At 35.5% G+C, this 16495-nt stretch overlaps 1 pseudogene; it reads right to left on the bottom strand.

The window, feature by feature from the left end:
* Window positions 1-11144: 11144 nt before the first annotated feature.
* Window positions 11145-11898, bottom strand: LOC119534926 (annotated as a pseudogene).
* Between the last annotated feature and the right edge of the window lie 4597 nt (window positions 11899-16495).

Genomic DNA, 16495 nt, shown 5'->3' with positions numbered 1-16495 from the left:
TTGGAATTCCATCCAATAGTCTCACCACATTCTGTCACTTGTCAGCTATGCTCACACAAACACATTCAGTCACCTATATTCATTAAGTTGTATTAATTTTGCCTTCAATATAGCTCTAAAATTTCTCCTCTATTCTAGAAGAACCCCAAACTTATTTCCCCACCCTACAGTATTGTCCTTTCTGATCAATAGTGAATACTGCCACCAAAATAAAAATTTCTAATCATGAACTTGTCTTCCACAGGGTTTAAATATTTCAGTTGTTCCCACTTGTCTTGAGAACAAAATCCTTTCTAACCTCATTTCCAAATGTCACAAACATACTGGTGTTAAATCAATACTGAATCATTTGTAATCTCTTAAATATTTTAAATTCTTTCACATCCTTGTGCCTTTTACTTGTTTTTTTTTTTTTCCACCAGTCATTTGGGAACCTAAAAATTATTCATTCTGACTCAATTATGAGTCACATTTCCAGAAAAGCATTTCCTGAAGACCACATTTCAAAATTCCTTTGCTGTGTATCCTTTTGGCTGTCATAGTGTTGCATGCATATACTTATAATGACATTCAACACACTATGTTATTATCATTAATTTGAATTCCTCATATATCCTCTACATTAGTTAATGGGCATCTGCTTAAAATCTGAGTTAATTCTTGTTTCAATTCCAAATGACTACTGAAGTTCAATGACACGGACTTGTCTGGTTTAAAAGAACACAGCTCAAAAAATTCAAGCCAAAAGGAGGCTTAAAATTAATGAAAACAAATTAAATTAATTAATATCAGGAATACTATCTCTTGAAATCTAGGAAAACTTGCTTCAAACTCCCCACTTTCAAGACGTAAGCGGAAAGCTAGAGAAAGGAGGAAGACAACATTCTCCTGGCCTCGTTTGTCCCCTTTGCCTTGAAAGAAATTATTACATTGATGTAAACTTCAAATCCCACCTCTTCTCCACCCCCCCCCACCAACAAACAGGTGCATGATCTCTTTCACACAAAAAGTTCACAAGTTTAATGGATATCCCTAAAGTGCCAGGAGAGAGCCTTTATTACATAGCAAAACAAATTTACAATCTCCATTTGTAATTTGTATTATTGAAAATATCTTTAAACTTCTCCTTCCCCATGTATATTTTTCCTGGTCCTTTTACCTGGGCTGTAATCTTTAATCTCTTCCACCTTATCATCTTTTGATCCCACTTTATTGTTGGGTTTTCCCAGAAGCTCCCAATTCCTCTCCTACTATTAACCAGAACAAGTGAATTCAATCCAGCATGTACTTTTAAATTTGCACCTCCAAGCCCAACAGACTGTTCCATGGATTTTGCCAGAGGTCAGTTACCAACTCTGCCAAGTGAGTAACCTTGGGCAAATTACTTAAACTCTCTATACTTTGCTTTCCTCATCTGTATAATATGGTTAATAGCAGTAATTACCTTATAAGATTGTTTGGATTGGTGATTAAATTAATTAACACATGTAAACTTAAGCCAGAGCCTGGAAGAATTCAGGACTTAATAAATGCAATGCTTGTCATTATTATTGTCATTGTTTATCCACCTTGGAAATATCCCTAAATATATAGACATTTTTCTTTTTTTCCTTGTTGTTATTCTGTTATTGTTGTTTATGTTGTTTTTTTACTCTTCTTTGAATGACGGGGAATCTCACAGAATTCAATTACAGGGAGAATAGCCATATTCTATTATATTAATTTATTATATAGATAGTCATGTATTTTGTTTCTTTCTGGTTTCTTAATGCCTTTGGTCTCTGCCTCTCTTTTTACAGATGCTTTACTAATCTTTTGGCATGTGACACATAATGGTCCCCCCAAAATGGTGATGTAGGACTCCAATCTATATATCCTACCCACCAGTTTTAAGTTTCTGAAAGACAAAATCTATTAGGTCCATCTTGGGTCAAGGTTCCTCCACTACCCAAATTATCTGGATTTGAGATGAATATGTTTGCAAAAAGTAAAGAAAATGATTAGCCTCTTTTAAAAACTCCCTCTCTACATCTGTGTACCTGGTCTTCAAGAAATTTCTCTTTATTTTTTAATTCCCAACATTCAGCACAACCTTGGCCTACTGGTTTGTTTTGTGCTCAGTTTCACTCACTAGCAACTTAAATGAGATTCTAAAGTTTATGTCATTGATAAACTGAACTAATCTTGCATATTTAAAAGATTTACTGATGATTTCATAAAAATATATATTAGCTATAGAGAGTGAAAAAGCAATCTGCTATGAAGTTGTTAGTTAACAGGACTAGAGAAGAACACAATAAAGGAAAAAATAGAACAAGCCAAAAGAAATATATAGAAAACTATTATCACTCTCCTTAGTGATACTTGGTTGTCTAAAGAATAAGGAGAATGAGAAGTACAAACATTTAGTTTTATACATACAGCTTAATCTTAGAAGTAAGTTTTAGACTTCTTACCTCAAACAATAGTCCTCAAAACATATATGCCTACTTTTTCTTCTAGCCATATATCAAATTATAAAAAATTTATTTCTCTAATATTCTAGAAATTTTATTTCATTTTGAAAAAAAATGTATGGTATGCAAACAGTATTAGTTTGGAAAATTTGTCAGACTCTCATAATTAAACACATTTTGGTTCAGTTAAAGTTATTTAATTTACAATTGCATGAACAGTGAGTATATCCAGAAGAAACAGGCAGGAAGGAATCTTTAAACAGACAAATGAATAATTTTTTAGAGTTGATTCTTAGATTTTTGGTCACGCTTATTACCAACCAGAAGTCAAGCCAGTTGTTAACTCATAGAGTTAATTGGTAAGTAAAAATTAAGCCAGAAGCAGTGGAATCAAGGAAAAGTGATTGGCAGCTTCTTACGGGAACTAAATATTCAGTACAGGAAATGAATACCATTCTGTTTTGATTTTACAAACAAAGAGCTTAATTGAAAAGATTCTTAATGCATTGGAAAAACTGATCTCCCATTACATATTTCTTATTCCATAGACCATTCCTAAGGAACACTTGATTAAAACCTAGCTAATAATTCTGAAATTCGTCTGCATTCAAAAATGTTTGCAGATTTTCAAGGAGTTGGCTCCAAATGTTAATTTTTTCTTGCATGAATATGTGTATATGCATGTGTATTATGTATTTATACTTATAAATTTGTTATATATATTACATAGTTTTTTGTTAAACTACAGGCAAATATTATTTTAGTCATAAAATATATTATAAATATATTGATTATTGATAAACATATATATGTTCATATGTAAGTACACATAAGTACAGGTGTGTGTGTGTGTGTATATATATATATATATATATATATATACGTATATATATTCGATATAAATGGTTTTTAAACATTTCTAGGTTGTCAGAGACCCTACTCTGTGGTTTCTCACAACTTAAAGACTCACCCCTATGTAATAAAATAAAATAAACAAACACTTTTACTCTTTTCCATTTGTTGTTTCAAAGTGGACCATCAAAAATTGCTAAAGGGAATTATTAGATGTTACATTGAAAACAGTGTGAAAACCAAAGGGCCTAGTTAACTTTGGTTTAATAAACCTTAGTTAAAATTTACATTATAAATAAATCATTTGTCATAAACTCTAAAAATGTCCATAGACATGCAGTATCATAGGCAAGTTTGCAAAAAGAGTTTACATTTGACTCGTGTAACAGCCTTATTACTTGCTGTCCATTCTCCTCTGCCTCTGTTTTCAGAATCCCAAATTTCCCAATGTCCACTTGATACCTCACTTCTAATGTATTCGTCTCATGAAAATACATATTACGATATTCAAGTTACTTAATGGCAAGTTCTCTGTACCACAAGATTTGTTTCCTTTAAAAATTTTTTTTAATTAGAGAAATTTTGTAGGCTTAACGAAAAATCATTTAAAACCATAGCATTCCCATGTCACCCCCAATATTAATGCTTTGCATTATTGTGTTACCTTTGTTAACAATTGATAGAACACTGTAACTGTATTATTGACTATATTGTCCATAGATAACATTAGGATGTATTTTTTTCTAATGTATCACTCTATTAACACCTTGCATTAATGTGGTACATTTATTATAATTCATGAAAGAACATTTTGATAATTGCACTATTAACTACAACCCATTGTTTACAATAGGGTTCACTATGTTGTAAAGTCCTATGTTTCATCTTCTAATTTTTATTCTAGTAGCATATGCAACCTAAAATTTAAACCTTTTAACTACTTTCACATATGATTCAGCGCTGTTAATTACATTCACAATGTTGTGCTACCTTTACCACCGCTCAAAACTTTACAATCAACCCAAACAAAAATTCTGCACAAATTAGGCATTAACTCCTTCTTTCCTACTGGTAACCTATATTCTAGATTCTAACTCTATGAATTTGCTTATTCTAATTATTTCTATCAGTGAGATCATACAATATTTGTCCTTTGTGTCTGGCTATTTCACTCAAAATAATGTCTCCAAGCTTCATCCATGTTGTTGCATGAACCAGAGCTTCATTCCTTTTTAATGCTGAATAATACTCCATTGTGTGTATATGTTATATTTTATTTATCTCTTCAGTTGATGAACACTTGGATTGCTTCCATCTTTTGACAATTGTGAATAATGCCGCTATGAATAGTGATGTGCAAATATCTGTTTGAGTCCCTGCTTTCAAATTTTTTTTTTTTGGTCTATACCTAGTAGAGGGATTGCCAAGTCATACGGTAATTCTATACTTAGATTCTGAGGAACTGCCAAACTGTCTTCCACAGCGGCTGTACATTATATTCCCACCAGCAATGAATGAGTGTTCCTATTTCTCCACATCCTCTCCAACACTTGTAATTTTTGTGTTTTTTTTTTAATAGTAGCCATTTTAGTGGAAGTGAAATGGTATTTCATTGTTTAGATCTGCATTTCCCTAAGAGCTACTGATGTTGAGTATTTTTTCATGTACTTTTTAAACATTTGTATATCCTCTCTGGAGAAATGTCTATTCAAGTCTTTTACTTCCCTTTTTAATTGGGTTGTTTATCTTTTTGTTGCTGAGTTGTAAGGTTTCTTTATATATTCTGGATATTAAACCATTATTAGATATGTGGTTTCCAAATATTTCCTTCCATTGTGTAGGTTGTCTTTTCACTTTCATGATAAAGTCCTTTGATGCACGAAAGTTTTAAATTTTGATGAGATCCCATTTATCTATTTTTTCTTTTGTAACTTGTGCCTTGGGTATAAAGTCTAAGAAACCGCTGCCTAACACAAGAGACTAAAGATGCCTCTCTCCATTTTGTTCGAAGAGCTTTACAGTCCTGTTTCTTATTATTAGGTTTTTGATCCATTTAAAGTTAATTTTTGTACATGGTATGAGATAGGGGTCCTCCATCTTTTTCAATAGATTTTTTATTGTGAAATTTTACATATATACATAACAGTGGTAACTTTCAAAGTACAACTTAACAAGTGGTTAGAGAGCAAATTTCAAAGAACGTTATGGGTTACGGTTCCACAATTTCAGTTATTTCCTTATTGTGAAATATAATATATACAGAAAGGTGATAACTTTCAAAGTACAATTTAATGAGTAGGTATAGAGCAAATTTCAAAGAATATTATGGGACACAGTTCCATCATTTCAGTTATTTCCTTTTAGCTATTCTAATACTCTAGCATCTAAAAAATATATACTTATATATTTTTTCTGTATTCATAATCCTTTGCTAAATACTTTCTTGTCTGTTGCTATCCCTTCCTCTCATCATTTTCTCAATCTTCAGGGGTGTCTAGGCAGTGACCACCCCAAATTTTTCATGTTGAAAAGAGATGTCAACATTATGGGGAAGGGGCTGCATCTGGTTGTTGTTCTTAAAGAGGCTGTTTTAGGTCTTCAGTTTTAGGACTTGTCTAGCATAGGAACACTCTGGAGGATCCAAGATTCTGAGAGATAAACCTAGTGGGTGAAACTTTTATAGAATCACAGATAGGGCCCTAGGTATTTTGGGACTACTGCTGGTTAGGGCTTGGCATACTATGCTCCTTCATCTTTTGCATAGGGGTATCCAGTTCTCCCAGGACTGTTCGTTGAAGAGACTGTTCTTTCCCAATTGAAAGGAATTGGCAGTCTTGTCAAAAATAATTTGATTCCATTGATCTATATTCTATCCTTGTGTCAATACCATGCTATTTTGACCACTGTATCTTGGAAATATGCTTTAAAGTCAGGAAGTGTGAGATCTCCAACTTTGTTGTTATTTTTCAAGATGTTTTTGGCTATTCGGGGCCCCTTAACCTTTCAGATAAATTTGATAATTGGCTTCTTCAGTTCTGCATAGTAGGCTGTTGGAATTTTTACTGGGATTGCATTGAATCTGTAAGTCATTTTTTTGGTAGAATTCACATATTAACAATATTTAGTCTTCTAATCCATGAGCATGGAATGTCCTTCCATTATGTAGATCTTCTTTGACTTCTTTTAGCAAAGTTTTATAGTTTTCCATGAATAAGACCTTTACAACCCTGGTTAAATTTCTTCCTAGATATTTTATTTTTTTTAGTTGATATTGTAAATGGAATTTTTCCCCTTGATTTCCTCCTCAGATTTCTCATTCATAGTGTATAGAAACACTACTGATGTTTGCATGTTGATCTTGTATCCTGCCACTTTGCTGATTCATATATTAGCCTAGAAGCTTTGTTGTAGATTTCTTCAGCACTTTCTGTATATAGGATTATATCCTCTACAAATAGGAAAAGTTTTACTTCTTACTTTCCAGTTTGGATGCTTTTTATTTCTTTTTCTTGCCTAACTGCTCTGGTTAGAACTTCTAGCACAATGTTGAATTAATACTGGTGACTTTGGGCATCTTTGTCTTGTTCCCAATTCTAGAGGAAAAACTTTCAGTTTTTCACCATTGAGTATGATGTTAGCTATGGAGTTTTAATATATGCCCTTTATCATGATGAGGAAGTTTCCTTCTATTCCTTTCTTTCAAAGTGTTTTTATCAAATGCCTTTTCTGTGTCAGTCAAGTTGATCATAAATTTTTTCCCTTCATTTTGTTAATGTAGTGTATTAATTGATTATCTTATGTTGAACCACCTTTGCATACCTGGGACAAAACCCACTTGATCATGGGGTAGAATTCTTTTAATGTGCTGTTGGATGTGATTTGCGAGTATTTTGTTGAGGATTTCTGCATCTATATTTACAAAAGAAATTGGTCTGTAATTTTCTTTTTTTTAAAATTACCTTATTTATCAAATAAAAAAATTTCCAAACAAAACTAAGGAAAACAATGGGAAAAACAAATATCCTGAAATAACTTTATTCCTTCCAAAATACTCCTACCATACCAAAAGAAAATTAACAAGCCATATTCACACCTGAGCATTCCCATATCATTAAGATCACCCTCAATAATCTTGTCTGCTCTTGTTAGATTATCAATCCCCCTTCCCTAGCTGCTGTCTGTCTCCTGGTCCCTTATATTCTACAATATAAGATGCTTATTTTACATTTTCACAGAGTTCACAGTGGTAACATACAATGTCTCTCCTTTTGTGTCTGGCTTATTTCACTCAGCATTATGTCTTTAAGATTCATCCATGCGTCAGATGTCTCATGACCTCATCCCTTCTTACTGCCGCATAGTATTCCTTCATGTGTATATACCACATTTTGTTTATCCACTCGTCTGTTGAAGGCCGTTTAGGTTGTTTCTGTCTCTTGGCAATTGTGAACAATGCCACTATGAACATCAGTGTACAAATATCTGTTCATGTCACTGCTTTCAGATCCTCCAGTAAATACCAAGAAGTGAAATTGCTAGATTGTAGGGTAACTCAATATCTAGTTTTCTGAGGAACGCCAAACTGCCTTCCAGTGTGGCTGAATCATTATACAGTCCCACCAACAATGAATAAGAGTTCCAATTTCTCCACATCCTCTTCAGTATGTGTAGTTTCCTGTTTGCTTAATGGCAGCCATTCTTATTGGTGTGAGATGACCCATTGTGGTCTTGATTTGCATTTCCCTAATAGCTAGCAAGATGAACATTTTTCATGTGTTTTTTAGCCATTTGTATTTCCTCTTCAGAGAAACGTCTTTTTCACACCTTTTGCCCATTTTATAATTGGGCTGTTTGTACTATTGTCATTGAGATGTAAGATTTCTTTATATATACAAGATATCAGTCTCTTATCTGTCTCTTTAGGTCCCCTTTCTTTCTTTTTGTAGAGTTATTTAATTTTCTCTGTAGAGGTCTTTTACATCCTTGGTTAAGTTCATTCCTAGGTACTTAATTTTTTTAGTTGTTATTGAGAATGGAAACTTTTTCTTGGGTGTCTCTTCAGTCATTTCTACTGTATAGGAACATTACAGCCATGTGCATTAATCTTATATCTTATATAAGATATAATTATATCTTATATTTTCTTTTCTTTTAGTATCTTTACCTGGCTTTGGTATTAAGGTGATGTTGGCTTCATAGAATGAGTTAGGTAGTGTTCCCTCCTGTTCAATAATTTGGAAGAGTTTGAGCAGGAGTGGTATTAGTTCTTCTTGGAATATTTGGTAGAATTTATCTGTGAAGCCATATTGTCCTGGCTTTTCTTTATGGGAGGTTTTTTAGGACTGATTCAATCACTTTACTTGTAATTGTCTGTTGAGATCTATTTCCTCTACAGTCATTGTAGGTGATTCATGTGTTTCTAGGAATTTGTCCATTTCATCTGAGTTGTCTAATTTGTTGACATACAGTTGTTCACAGTATTCTCATATGATCCCTTTTTTCTGTGGGTCAGAAAGGAATGCCCCCCATCTCATTTATAATTTTATTTATTGATATCTTCTCTCTCTCTTTCTTTCTTTGTCAGTCTAGTTTAGGGTTTCTAAATTTTATGGCTCTTTTCAAAGAACCTACTTTTGGTTTTGATTAATGTTCTCTTTTATTTTATTCTCTGTTTCATTTATTTCTGCTCTAATCTCGTTATTTCTTTTCTCTGGCTTGCCTTAGATTCAGTTTGCTGTTCTTTTCCTAGCTCCTCCAGGTGTGCAGTTAAGTCTTTGTTTTTAACTCTTTCTTGTTTTTTAATATATGCATTTAGGGCAATAAATTTTCCTCTCAGCACTGCCTTAGCTGCAACCCATATGTTGTGTTCTCATTTTCATTCATCTTGAGGTATTTACTTATTTCTCTTGCAATTTCTTCTTTGACCCATTGATTGTTTAAGAGTGCATTATTTAACTTCCATGTATATGTGAGGTTTCCAGTTCTCTATTCCCTGTCTGTCATTGATTTCCAGCTTCATCCCATTATGGTCAATCTTTTTAAATTTATTGAGATTGGTTTTGTGATCCAACATGTGGACCATATTGGTGAATGATCTATAGGCACTTGAGAAAAATGTACATACTGTATTGGGGTGCGGTGCTCTGTATATATCTGTTAGGTCTAGTTCATTTATCAAATTATTCAATTTCTCTGGTTCCTTATTGGTCTTCTGTCTAAATATTCTGTCTATTGATGATAGTGGTGTATTGAAGTCTTCAACTATTACTGTAGAAGTGTTTATTTCTCCCTTCAGTCTTACTAGTGTTTGCCTCATGTATTTTGGGCAGTGCATTTAGGTACATCAATATTTATGATTGTTATTTCTTCTTGGTGGATTGCCCCTTTAATTAATATATGGTGTACTTCTTTGTCTCTTGTAACAGTTTTTGACTTCAAGTCTATTTTGTCTGATATTAGTATAGCTACACAGCTCTTTTATGGTTACTATTTGCATGGAATATCTTTTTCCATCCTTTCACTTTCAATATACTTGTGTCTTTGAGTCTAAGGTTAGCCTATTTTAAACAACATATAGTTGGATCATACTTTTATATCCATTCTGCCAACATGTTTCTTTTGATTGATGAGTTGACTCCATTAGAATTCAGTATCATTATTCTAAGTTTTTTGTCCTTTGGTTTTGTATGTCATATCTCTTTTTTGTCTCTTTTTCCTTATTGCAAACTCCTTTTCTGTATAGGTAATCTTTTGTGATGTATCTGACTGGTCTCTTTCTCATTTCTGTTTCTGTATATATTTTAAATACATTCTTAATGGTTACCCTTGTGTTTGTATTACACAACCTGTATCTATAAGCTACTAATTTGAAGAAATACCAACTTAGCTTTAATAACATACATGTCTCTGCTCCCATACCCTGTTTCCCCTTTTTATGTCATTTTTGTCCTACATTACCTTTTTATATTTTGTGTGCCCATTAACAGGAAATATGCCTTTTTCTTGTTCAGTTGCATCTGATTACTATGAATTAAAGAGTAGAGCTGTATATTCAGGATACGGTATTATTGGGTTTTACATTTACCCTTTGAGTTACCTTTATGAAGATCTTCCCTTCTTCACACTACTCCAAGTTACTCTCTCATCTCTTTTCCTTTCAACCTGCAGAACTCCCTTTAGTAATTCTTGTAAGGCAGGCATTTTGTTGACAAACTCTCTCAGTCTCTGTGCAAATTTAAACTTCCTCATTTTTGAAGGGCAGTTTTACCAAATAAACTGGCAAATTAAGCTAACAGTATTTCTCTTTCAGTGCCATAAATATATCATACACTGCCTTCTTGTCTCCATGATTTCTGATGAGAAATCAGGACCTAGTCTTACTGAGGATCCCTTGTATGTGATGAATCGTTTTTCTCCTGCTGCTTTCAGGATTTTCCCTTTATCTCTGGCATTTGACTTTCTAATTAGTATGTGTCTCAGAGTGGGTCTATTAGGGTTCATTCTGTTTGGAGAATGAACATTCTTGGACATGAAATTTCTTTCATTAGAGTAGGAAAATTTTCGGCTACTATTTCCTCAAATATTCTTTCTGCCCCTTTAGCCTACTCATCTCTTTCTGGGACATCAATGATGTGTATGTTTCTATGCTTCATGCTGTCACACAAATCCATGAGACTGCTCCAATTTCTCTATTTTGTTCTTCTGACTGTATGATTTCTATTGTCCTGTCTTCTAGTTCACTGATTCTTTCCTCATCCTGTTCAAATCTGCTTTTGTTTGCCTGTAGTGTATTTTTTTAAATGTCTGATCTTATCTATTTGTTACTCTTAGAAAATCTTATTTTTGACTGGACTCAGACTTAGAGGTAGAAGCTCTCAGTGAAGACAGACTCTGTCTCTTGGCACTCTGTTCCTGGCATTTTTCTTCGGCCTCCTTCATTCTCTTGGCTAAAAGTTTAGAGTATTCTGCAGCCTCTTCCTTATTTTTCTTAGTATGCTGTTTCTTCGGGGCAGTATGCTGATGTCTATGTTGCAGGACATGTGGGGTAACAAAATGCTGAATCTTGGGCACTTTGGTCCTGGGTTTCTTATGTTCTTTGTTCATGGGCTTTCTCACAATATAGTGGCAGACATCATCTTATTTAGAGAGATTGAAAAGTTTTTGGATTCTGCTAGCTCTTTTGGACCCCAGGTGATGAGGCACAGTAGTATAAATTAGTCCAGGAAAATCTTTCTTTCCTTTTTTTTTTTTAACAATAACCAGGTTGAGAACACTCAGATTGGCATCCACAATGCAGCCCCAAACAGATTTATACTTTCTTTCACCAGTTCTCCTTGGTCTATAGCAGGAATGCCCCTTACTCAGTAAGAGGCAGATAGGGTGATGGGCCAAGATACCCTGTTTCATGGGAAAACCTTGTTTGTCATTTCCACCACTGATTCGGACAACATAACCCTTCCACTCTTCACCAGAGCATCAGCAGCAACTTCTGTGGTCATATGCTTCTCAAAAAGTTACAAAGTTTGTGTTCATCATCCACTTCAATGAGCTTCTGGCACCCAGTGGCAGGGCAAGAGATGTTCAGGTTCATGCTGAGGCAGTCAACTGTCTCCAAGATGCAACGAAATAGAGCTGCCTGTTGTGCATTTTTTTTTAAATTTTTATTTTGAAATAATTTCAAACATATAGGACAGTTGCAAATACAATACAAACCCCATACAGAGAAGTCCAACACCCCTCCACCCCGATATCTGTATCTACCAATTTTACATTTTGCTACCTTTGCAGTACCTTTCTTTCTCTTTCCTTGCTTCCTTCCTTCCTTCCTCTCTCCCTTCCCCCCTTACTTTTAACTATATCTATTATCTTTCTATCAATTATCTATCTACCCATTTATCATCTTCTGAACATTTGAGAGCAGGTTGCATATATCATACTCCTTGAACTCATAACACTTCCATGTACATTTCCTACAAACAAGGATATTCACTTATGTCATTAACTTAACTGCAGTTAATTCAAGAAAATTAATATGGATATAAAGCTTAAATTCTATATTCCAATTTTTCCTTATGCCCCTTTTGAGCTTTTCTCCTCCATTCTCAGATCCACTCCAGTACCATGTATTGCATTGACTGTCATTAACTCTTAATTAACACTTTTTTTTTAAACTAACTATAGCAAAAAAAAAATTTTTAAAGATATACAATAAAAAAAAATTTCAAACAAACTTAATCCCTTGTTATGGGAGTAAGAAAAAGGCAACTAACCTAAAATAACTACTTTACTTCCAACCTGTTCCTACTCAACCCCAAGAAAATAGCCTAATATAGCAACATTTCTGTGAACCTGTTCCTACCATAACCATCAGAAATTAACAAACCATAGTCATTCCTGGGCATTCCCTGAATGTTAAATTTACCCACGATAGCTTATCTGTTCTTATTGGATTATCGTTCCCCCTTTATTAATTGCTCTCTTTTGCTACTTCCCCTATATTCTACATTATAAACCATTTATTTTAGGAGTGTGTTGTTTAACCTCCAGGTGTTTGTTAATTTTCTAAGTCTCTGATGGTTATTGACTTCTAATTATATTCCATTGTGGTCAGAGAATGTGCTTTGAATAATTTAATTTTTTTTTAATTTATTGAGGCTTGTTTTATGTCCCAGCATATGGTCTATTCTGGAGAAAATTCCGTGATCACTAGGAAAGAATGTGTATCCTGGTGATTTGGAATGTGATGTTCTATATATGTCTGTTAAATCCAATTCATTTATCAGATTGTTTAGGTTTTCAATTTCCTTATTGGTCTTCTGTCTGGTTGATCTATCTATAGGAGTGATGTGTTGAAGTCTCCCACAATTATTGTGGAAACATCCATTGCATCCTTTAATTTTGCCAGTGTTTGTCTCAGGTATTTTGTGGTACCATGATTGGGTGCATAAACATTTATGATTGTTATTTCTTCTTGTTGAATTTCCCCTTTTATTAGTATGTAGTGGCCTTCTTTGTCTCTCCTAACATCCTTGCATTTAAAGTCTATTTTATTTGAGATTAATATTGCTACTCCTGCTTTCTTTTGGCTATAGCTTGCATGAAATATTTTTTCCATCCTTTCACTTTCAGTTTCTTTGTGTCCCTGTGTCTAAGATGAGTCTCTTCTATGCAGCATATTGATGGTTCCTATTTTTTGATCCATTCTGCCAATCTATGTCTTTTAATTGGGGAGCTTAATCCATTTACATTCAATGTTATTACTGTGAAGGCATTTCTTGAATCGGCCATCCTATCCTTTGGTTTATGTTCGTCAGATATATTTTTTCCCTCTCTCTCTTAATGTCCTTTAATGAACCAATATTGAATCTCTTTAGTACTGAACCTTTCTCCATCTCTCTCTCTCCTTTCTTTGTTTCTCTGTCGGTAGGGCTACCTTTAATATCTGAAGTAGGGCAGGTCTTTTATTAGCAAAATCTCTCAGCATTTGTTTGTGAAAAATTTAAGCTCTCCCTCAAATTTGGAGGAGAGCTTTGCTGGATAAAGTATTCTTGGTTGGAAATTTTTCTCTCTCATAATTTTAAATATGTCATGCCACTGCCTTATCTCCTCCATGGTGGCCACTGAGTAGTCACTACTTAGTCTTATGTTGTTTCACTTGTATGTGGTGACTTGTTTTTCTCTTGCTGCTTGTGCTGGTTTGAATGCATTATGTCCCCCAGAAAAAGCCATATTCTTTGATGCAATCTTGTGGGGCAGACATAATAGTGGAGATTCAGTTGGAACGTTTGGATTAGGTTGTTTGCATGGAGATGTGCCCCACCCAACTGTGGACGATAAATGATGGGATATTTCCGTGGAGGCATGGCCCCACCCATTTGGGGTGGGCCTTGATCGGTGGAGCCATATAAATGCGCTGGCTCAAGGAGAGGAAACTCAGTGCAGCTGTGAGTGACGTTTTGAAGAGGAGCAAGCTTGCTAGAGAGGAACGTCCTGGGAGAAAGCCATTTTGAAACCAGAACTATGGAGCAGATGCCAGCCACGTGCCTTCCCAGCTAACAGAGGTTTTCTGGACGCCATTGGCCATCCTCCAGTGAAGGTATCCGATTACTGATGTGTTACCTTGGACACTTTATGGCCTTAAGACTGTAACTGTGTAGCCAAATAAACCCCCTTTTTATAAAAGCCAATCCATCTCTGGTGTTTGGCATTCTGCAGCATTAGCAAACTAGAACACTGCTTTTAGAACTTGTTCCTTCTCTTCAGTATTTGGCAGTCTGATCAGAATATGTCTTGGAGTGGGTTTATTTGGATTTATTCTATTTGGAGTTCACTGGGCATTTATGCTTTGTGTATTTATATTGTGTAGAAGGTTTGGGAAGTTTTCCTCAACAATTTCTTTGAATACTCTTTCTAGACTTTTACTCTTCTCTTCCCTTTCTGGGACACCAGTGAGTCTTATATTTGGATGTTTTATTTTATCTATCATATCCCTGATGTGCATTTTGATTTTTTCGATTTTTTTCCCCATTCTTTCTTTTCTTCTTTCATTTTCTGTTCTGTGGCCCTCGAGGATGCTGAGTCATGGTTCAGCTTCCACTAGTCTTGTACTATGAGTATCCAGAATCTTTTTAATTTGGTCAACAGTTTCTTTTATTTCCGTAAGATCATCTTTTTTTTATTTATTCTTGCAATTTCTTCTTCATGCTCTTCTAGGGTCTTCTTCATGTCCTTTATATCCTGTGCCATGCTCTTCTTCATGTCCTTTATATCCTGTGCCATGCTCTCCTGTTTGTCTTTAGTCTTTGATTAATTGCTCCAAGAACTGTGTCTCTTCTGATCTTTTGATTTGGGTGTTTGGATTTGGGTGTTTGGATTTGGGTGTTTGGATTTGGGTTATCCATATGGATATGCTTTTATCATATGCTTTAAAATTTTCTGTTGTTTTTGGCCTCTTGACATTTACTTTACTTGATAGGGTTCTTTTAGGATATGTAGGATTATTCCAAGACAAATTCTAATTTGTCAAATCTACAGCTTGGTGGCGTACACTTTAACTAACCAGCAAATGGCATCTGCGAGTCACCTATTCCCCTCAAGTCAGTTCTCCTGAACTTTGTCTTTGTGGTGTGTGGGGGTCTGATTCTTGTGGGGTCCAATTGGTGCACCGAGCTTGGGTGTGTTGTTGGTGCTGCCTGCCCTGAATGTGGGGCATGTGTCTGAGCAGTTAGAGAGGGAGGGCAGCTTTAACAATCAAACCTCCCAGGTGTTCCTGGAGATTTAAGGCTGTTGCAAGAGTCTAAACCTTCATTTCAGTCTCACCACAGATTGTCTCTACCACTGACCCACAAGTCTTTGATATTGGTGTATGGTCCCTGGGATTTCCAAGTGGGTCCCTCTTCCAAGCCATGCCCTTCTAGGGCTTCTGCTGAGGGAAGGTTGTGCTACATCACAAGTGCATGCCATCCCTCAAGGGAAGTTCTGGGCCACCAGGCCATGTAGGGGCATTCCCAGCCTGCTGAAAGGATTGTTGAATGGGGCATGTTAATTTCCCCCTTTTCGCACAGCTCTGCCTTCCCAGCTCCAGGACAATTAGCTGAGTGGACTTGGCATCCTTGTCAAAAATCAATGTGGGAGGCGGGGCAAGATGGCGGACTGGTGAGCTGTATGTTTTAGTTACTCCTCCAGGAAAGTAGGTAGAAAGCCAGGAACTGCATGGACTGGACACCACAGAGCAATCTGACTTTGGGCATACTTCATACAACACTCATGAAAACGTGGAACTGCTGAGATCAGCGAAATCTGTAAGTTTTTGCGGCCAGGGGACCCGCGTCCCTCCCTGCCAGACTCAGTCCCGTGGGAGGAGGGGCTGTCAGCTCCGGGAAGGAGAAGGGAGAACTGCAGTGGCAGCCCTTATCGGAAACTCATTCTGCTGATCCAAACTCCAACCATAGATAGACGGAGACCAGACACCAGAGAATCTGAGAGCAGCCAGCCCAGCAGAGAGGAGACAGGCATAGAAAAAAAAAACACGAAAAACTCCAAAATAAAAGCGGAGGATTTTTGGAGTTCTGGTGAACATAGAAAGGGGAAGGGCAAAGCTCAGGCCCGAGCTCAGGCCCTGAGGTGCATATGCAAATCCCAAAGAAAAGCTGATCTCTCTGCCCTATGGACCTCTCCTTAATGGCCCT

The sequence above is a fragment of the Choloepus didactylus genome, chromosome 5 (assembly GCF_015220235.1).
Source record: "Choloepus didactylus isolate mChoDid1 chromosome 5, mChoDid1.pri, whole genome shotgun sequence".
Taxonomy (NCBI): Eukaryota; Metazoa; Chordata; class Mammalia; order Pilosa; family Megalonychidae; genus Choloepus; species Choloepus didactylus.
This window is presented reverse-complemented; position numbering and strand designations above follow the sequence as displayed.